This window comes from Pinus tabuliformis, chromosome 2_2 (genome assembly GCF_031772625.1).
Source record: "Pinus tabuliformis cultivar Carrire ecotype Pingquan chromosome 2_2, CPIR1, whole genome shotgun sequence".
NCBI classification, from domain to species: Eukaryota; Viridiplantae; Streptophyta; class Pinopsida; order Pinales; family Pinaceae; genus Pinus; species Pinus tabuliformis.
Genome location: NC_142300.1, coordinates 121376299 through 121384401, shown reverse-complemented (window position 1 = coordinate 121384401; position 8103 = coordinate 121376299).

The following is an 8103-nucleotide window of genomic DNA, read 5'->3' as shown; positions in this document are numbered from 1 at the left end:
AGGTACACCATTCTTGGTATGCTCCATGATCTCCTTCCAGTTGTTAAAATGCTATTCAAGGAACCAAGCTCTGATACCAATTGTTGGAGAATACTGGGGGGGGGGGTGAATTAGTATTCCTTAGCAATTAGCACTTTTAAAACTTTTCAGAGCATTAGTTAATATTCAATTATTATTAACATTTATTGAGTAACAACAGTCAATAAAAGAACATAGGAGGCACAAAGGTTTTAGGTGGAAAACCTCCTCTGGGTCAAAAACCACTGAATGCTTTTCTAATAAATTATTTAATTTTCATCCCCAATTGAAATGAAAGCAAAAACTTCCTAGTATTCTAGAAAAGCATTCTTCTTCAGCTCCCACTGGTTGGACACTCCAATGCCCGATATTCTTCAGTAGTCAACTAAACGGATGCCCCAACACCCAATGAGCTACAATTCAACCTAGCACCACCCTACCACCCTATAGAAGAATAAAAGAAGAATGGACTCACGTACCATGGAAAATGGTCCACTTTACAATGATATATAATGATGTAGAAGAAGAAGACACACTATACCATAACCCAAACTATAACACAACCACCTAATGATGATCCTAGACCTCCCAACACTGCCTCTTCAACTCTTGGTAGATAGACACTTGTACAACTTTTACAAAGATGTTTTTACAATGATTCTGTACAATGGTACTTTTACAATGATTATATGCAGTGCTTCCCACTTGAAGATTTCATGTGGTGAACTTCTTACTATTGTTATGAACCTTGATTGTTGATCTTGTCATGCTACCCTTTATCACTCTTCAGAACATTAGATTATGCATTGAGTCTTCTCTTGATGAATATATAATACCTGCAAAAAGTCTTCAAGGAAATACCCATGACATGATAATAGCAAAACTTACCTCATCCTACAGAGCATATATGAGCGCTAAAAAAAAACAACAAATTAAAATACAAAGAACCTAATGCAATTAAGAGATGAACATACATATACAGAAGATACTTACCTGTAGCTTACCTCTGCTGCATCATTTTGTTGCACCTTGCTCTTTGCTGCCCTATAAAGTCTGGTCCTTTGCACCCCTTAACAACACTTGATCTAGTTTTTTCTTGCCTTCTTGGAGCACGATATTTAATCTGATGTATCTCTATGATTTCAAATCCCAAATATGTGAACTTCGGTCCTATAGTATCCCTCTGAGTCTTCTTACCAATGCCACAGGTCTGACCCAATTTGGACTCTTCAAGGAAAATTGATGCCCAATCTCTCACAATGACCCAATTATGGACTAGTTCAGTAGAGCGAACTTGTACGACGTGCCACAGGTGACTGTTTTCTCCTTCGGCTCTGAAATTAATACAAAAAAAACTAAAGTCCATGCACTATCCACCACTTTTTACAGAATTCCAATCCTCTTCTCAGAGAGAGATTTATGACGATTTTCCCAAGGTCACTTCTTTGAGACGAAATTCGGGAGCCTGCAAAAACCCTAACTTCCACAGATCATATCTCTGAAGATATAGCGAAACAAGATCTGAAATTTGGTCACGACATTCATCAGGATTGAGAATCAAACAGGTTTTAATTTCCGAATCTAAGACTTCGCAGAAATGAAGTTATAGCAAAAATGCCACGATCACTACTTTTGGAGGATATATGAGATTTCTTTTTATAGAGTTGAGAGGGGCTTCTATAGAGAATGTTGAAGGGATTTTAGGAGCTTAAAAAATTATTAATTATTGAATATTCAATGACTGAAACCAATTATGAGTGCCATGCCATGACCACATAGGGTTTAGCCCACTAACTGGGGTTACTAACTTCAAACATGAATATCTCTCAAACCGTGAAGAATTACTTGGCATGCCATATATCAACGGAAACATATCAACGAGTAGAATCCTTCTAGATGATCATTGACTCAAAATAGAGTAAGTTTTCAAGTCAAAATTCCCTTGAAAGATTAGGATAGCCATTGGTGCTGCTTGGGTTGACATCAATGACAACCTAAGATCATCTTTTAATCAACAAAGGGTATGGAAAGTATTTGTGAACTCTGACACATCTTGGTCCCTTTACTGCCACAGTGTGGTCCACTTTATGTATTTATCTTCATAGCTTCCGACAGGGTAACATTGATCCTTGATGGCGTCTCAAAAATAATTCCAAGTGGGTGCAGCTGAAAATAGTGAGGGTTCACTCTCATCCTTTTGTTCACAGTAGGTTTCCCACCAGTCCTTGACGTGTGGGGCAGTTTTGAGAAGTGAAAACGTAATATTTTCCCCATTAGAAAATTCATGAACTAAGAAATATCCTTCCCATATATTTGACCATTTATCTACAGCGTCTGCATCTATGAGGCCTTCGAATATCAGAATATCGAAGTTAACTTGTATCTTAAAAGGAGTGGCACCTCTAGAGTGGCTGATGGATGAAGATGCATTGCCTGTGGGTAGTCGTCGAAGGATCTTGGTAAAGTTATCCATCATCGCATCCCTTTTTCACTCGAGGGCTTCTTTGAGCAACATTTTGAAAGGATCTCTTGCCCCATCGTCTTTCTTTTCTTCCACCATGGGAGGTCATCGGGTTTTGCGAGACTGATCCTGCAATGGTTCAACCAGATCGAGCCATAACTCATTATACCCTGACCTCATTTGGACATGCAAAGAAAAACAGAGAAAGAGCAGACCCCTCTAATACCACTAATCTGAAATTAAACAGGAATGCAACAACTTATAAATATACTCATAAACACAGAGATGCAACAGAAAAACACATCATTTATTATTGAAAAATGAGGCTCAAGGGCCTTTTTATTATTGAACAATAAGAGAAAACCCTAAACAACCAATACCCTAACCTAAGGAGAGGTAACACAAAGAGTTTATGGGCCCCTTTGGGGTTAGTTGGGAAGCAAACTTCCAAGGCTCATAACTTGGTCATATTATCTCCGTTTGACATGTATGATTCCTCGTTGGAAATATATTTATGATGAATACAACTACCGACGTAATTACCTTTGTAATCGTTGAAGGAATTTTGCTAAAAAAAAGTCATTTAGGGCCTCAAAACGGCTCCAGAAGTTTAGGACACAAAAAACTGCCAAAAATAGTAAACTGTGCTACAATTAAGGAAACTAAGAAATTGAAAGAAATAATGGTGAGGGTCTAGTGGAATAGGTGGGTGGCCACCAATATCCACCTAGACCACATACATTATCTGAAAATAGGTTGGCTCTTGGATTTTTCTCATCCACTTCTTCCACAAATGGACCTGCAGGTTACTGTTGAGGGGGCTTTTTTTTACCCTTGCCTCATTTCGGCATTTATTCAATGTGTCAAGGATTCAAGCTTACCTGTAGAATATAGATGCAAATACTTAGAAGAGACAATATTTGCAGCAACTAAGAATGGCGCAAGATAGAAATACAACATTAAAATTCCTTTTGGAAATGGATTGAGAAAACCAAATCTTATTAAATGTAAAACATTTATACATTCGACACTAATTAATATCACTTTAAATCATTTAAGCAAAAATATGGCAGGCCACACTAAGATTTCCACTTCAGATCTCAGATCAAAGATATCAGAGGGGAATTTGAAATAGACTTACGTTATCACACTTCTTCGATATGGAAAGATCCGAGATAGATATTCCGAGAAGAAAAGGCTTTGAGATAACTAACCTATGATAAACAAAGCTTTGATATATCAACTTTTTGTTATAAGAGTTTTCTCAAAAGAACCTTTTCTCATAAGTTTTATTAAACAATTGTTAAGATATGTGAAGCTCCAATATAAAATGACCCAATAAGAAAGTTTCAAATATAAAGGAAAAGGGCCTCTGAAAGTGGAATCTCAGAGAGGAAACATCTCAGAACATTTCCTAAAAATGTTTTGATAGAAAAAGCCTTGATAAGAAAAGGCCTCAATTCATATCATCGAGAATCTTATCTCAGAAGTTCAACCCTTTCAGAATATCAAGTAGTCACATTTCAAGGAAGAAAATCTCATAATGTTTTATAAAAAATTCCAATAAAGTAACTCCGATAACATTTGTCCCAATGAAGAATTAACTTAAGTTTTATTTCGAAAATCATTTCAAGACCGGCTTCAAACTTATTTTCCATTTGTCTTTGATCCAAGTGGATGTTGGTGGCCACCCACTTATTCCACATGGAACCTGCCACTATCTCTTTCAGTTTTTTAGTTTCCTTAATTGTAGCACAATTTACTATTTTTGGTAGTTTTTCAGGTCCTAAACTTTTGGAACCGTTCTGAGGCCCTAAATGACATTTTTTGGGGAAAGTAGGGGAAAACATGGGTTCTTTATTGATTTTTCCCATTCGAAATTTTTAATCCTTGGATTTATATTTCTAACGAGGTATTGTGCACATCAAACAGAGATCGTATGCCAAACTTACGACCCCAGGAAGTTGATGTACCAATTTACCCAAATAGGTCCATAGTTTTGGCGCTTCATCTTGTAGGGTTATGCTTTTGGATGTTTAGGGTTTTCCATTATTTATCAATGATAAATAGGACTTCCAGCCTCATTGTAACATAGTTTAGCGGCATGTACCCGCCACATCGCTTCTCAGAGATAAGTTACCATCACTCGAGGTAGTTTATTGCCATTCTATTTGTAATCTTATTTTAGTATTTGATATTAATGAAATGAAGTGTTATTTCTTCTGCATCTCTGTATTTATTATTATATTTGTAATTTGTTGCATTTTTGCTTAAGTTCGAACTAGTCTTATTATTAAACTAACGTAATGTGTTTCTTGGAAACAAGGAAAATCAAAGGGTCCCAATTATTTATTATGTCTGAAAGATTAAGAAAAATGGGGGGGTTTTTGTTTGCTACAACAAGTCACTATCACAAGAGGCCAAAAATGGTGCTAAAGTAACCCTAGAAGTTTCAAAGAACATCACCTTAAAGGAGAAAAGTTGCAGTCAACAAAAGTATCCACATCTTTTAATTTTTTCAACCTTCTAGTTAACACAAGATAGTAGTTATAACATATGTGAAATTCCCAAGACAAAAAATTCACAAATCCAAAGAATCTTTCTTCTTCCTCGCATGTGTGGAGTCTTCTTCTTATAGGTGAAGGTCAAATTGTTTGATAAATTAATGGGATGAACCATGATCAATGAGCTATAATATATAGGAATTATACGAGGGCTAGTTATCCATAATGGGGATGACATACAATCCTTCTTGAAGCTTACTTGTAGGGCTATTTGAGCCAATGTGTAGGATACCAAAAAAATCATTTCTTCTTTATGTTTTCCATAAAAAATTCCAACCATAGATACATTATTTTTCAACACTCCCTATTATCTAGTGAGTTAATTTTTCATTTTCTCTCAAGATCAATCTTCCTGATCAATCCATAGGTCTCATGAACCACAACCTAAGGAAGAGAATACAATCCAAAATTCTCTCTCTCAAACTCATCATAAGGAAATATACATAGCATCCATCTCAAATCATTTCCCTGACTACGAGGTCTCATGGCACACAACTTAAGGGAAGAACCAATAAATCATCTTCTGGACCACAATGTCTCATGACACACATATTACAAGAGGAATCATCAACACATCTCATAGAAAACAATGTCTCATGACACAAAACCTATAAGAGGAATAATCAATACATGTACTAAACAAAAATGTCTCACGACACAAAACCAATAGGAGGAATCATCAACAAATCTCCTAGACAACAATGTCTCACGACACACAACCTACAGGAGGAATTAGCAACACATCTCCTAGCTAACAATGTCTCATGACACACAACCTACAAGATGAATCATCAATACATCTTCTAGACAACAACATCTCACTACACATAGCCTACATGAGGAATCATCAATACATCTCCCAGACAACAATGTCTCACAACACACAGCCTATAGGAGGAATCATCAATACATTTCCCGAACAACAATGTCTCACGACACATAGACTGTAGGAGGAATCATCAATATCTATCCCAGAAAGCAATGTCTCACGACACACAACCTACTAGAGGAATGATCAATACATCTGTCGGACAACAATGTACCATGACACACAACTTACAGGAGGAATCATCAATACATCTTTTTAACAATAATGTCTCACAACACACAGTCTACAGGAGGAATCATTAATACATATCTCAGAAAAAAAGTGTCATGGTGCACAAAGTATAGGAGGAATCATCAATACATTTCCCATAAAACGATGTCTCACGACACATTGACTACAAGAGGAATAATCAATACATCTCTCAGACTACAATTTCTTATGGAACACAACCTATAGGATGAATCATCAATACATTTCCCAGACAACAATGTCTCATGACACACAACCTACAAGAGGAATCATCAATACATCTCCCGGATAATAATGTATCACGGAACATAGCCTATAGGAGGAGTCCACTAATATGATGCTATGTCATCAATGTTCCCTCTTTAATGGGGTTCTCAGTCATTCTAGTTCCTACATATAAAATTCAACAACCAGCTCAACATTAGAAATGTATCCATGGCACAAAAACATTCATTTGTTCATTCAACTTCATCCAGGGCTTCTCTCATAAGCAAGCATTAGCAACTATCAACAAACAATAGTAGACCTTAGCAATGGCTTCTCACAGAAGCAATCATCGACAACCAATAGACAATAAGTGGCTTCTCAAGGAGGAGAATATCAGTATCCATAGTTGAATACAATAGATAATAAGTGGCTTCTCATAGAAGCGAATTTTAGTGCCCATAGTCGAATCCAATAGATAATAAGTGTCTTCTCACAAAAGCATGCATTAATAGCCATAGTAGAATCTAGCAAACCATAATCAAATCTAGCAGATAACAATAGAATTCAATAGATAGATCAATGAACCAATCAATGAATAAATCAATGTCAACATCAAAGTCTTCAAGATTCTTCAAATAATTTGTCAAAGAGATATCGATGGACTTGTAGTCCATTGTACAAAGATACAACTAGGCTAATGTAAAAAACAACTCCCTCTTAAACAAAAGTCCTCTACATAGCAGAAAAAATCACGGGTTCATCTTTAGCATATCTAAGTCAGCATCATTATTCAACACTTCTAATCATCTTCATAGAAGCACACTTCAATAAGGGTAATCTTGTCTCCTCCCTTTGAGTACAAAGCCTATCAGGAGTCTTTGTTAGATTGTTCTATTTCCAACGATTTTCCACACCTTTCCAGTCTTCATCATGTACCTGCAATCCTCACAAGGAGGCTATGGAAGAACAAGAGTGACCAAGCAAGCCAAGAGACTGATAATGAAGCAATAAATATAAATAATCAAGATAATACTTATCTTTCGACAGTGTGTCAACTCTTTCTTGATCTTAGCCTTCGTTGGGATGGGGTACCCTAGGTCAGTTTTGGGGCAAAATCCCAAAAGTTTATGTAAAAAGATGTAAAGTCTCTGAAAATTATGGACGCGGAGTGCATAGCTAGTCAACAGTCAAAAAGAGTTTCTACCCTTGTTTATGTAAACTTGAGTTGATTTTTGAGATCCACCCATGGTCCACGAACCATGGGATTGTATAAATAGGAGTGTCTTAGAGAGTCTAAGAGAGATATCATAGATGTAATGGGTGAATAGAAGTGAAGTAATAATGCTTAGAAGTAGGTCAAATAGGGGAAAAAAGCTCTGCAGCGGAGTGTGTGGACCCCTACAGCTGAGTGCGTACGGAAGTTTGAGTCTGTAAACCTTTACTAAAGATCAATAAAGAAGATTATTATTGTGTTTTATCTCTTTAATTATGTTATGTATGATTGCGATATATGTTGTGGTGAATTGATGTATTTGTGAAATAATGATGTATTGATGCGTGAATTTACTTGATCTATCTTATTACCTTAACGCAATTAATGTTAAGTGATTATGCGAATTTCATAACACTTTTTTTTAAGTTTATTGTGCACTTAGGCAAATCTAAGTAAATATTGATCTAAGGCCACTCTAAGGTGCGCGTAAATAGCTAATTCGCCTATTCAGGGTCCACAAAATATGATCGTAGACCTTCACGGAGGTCTAGAGGCCATTAGA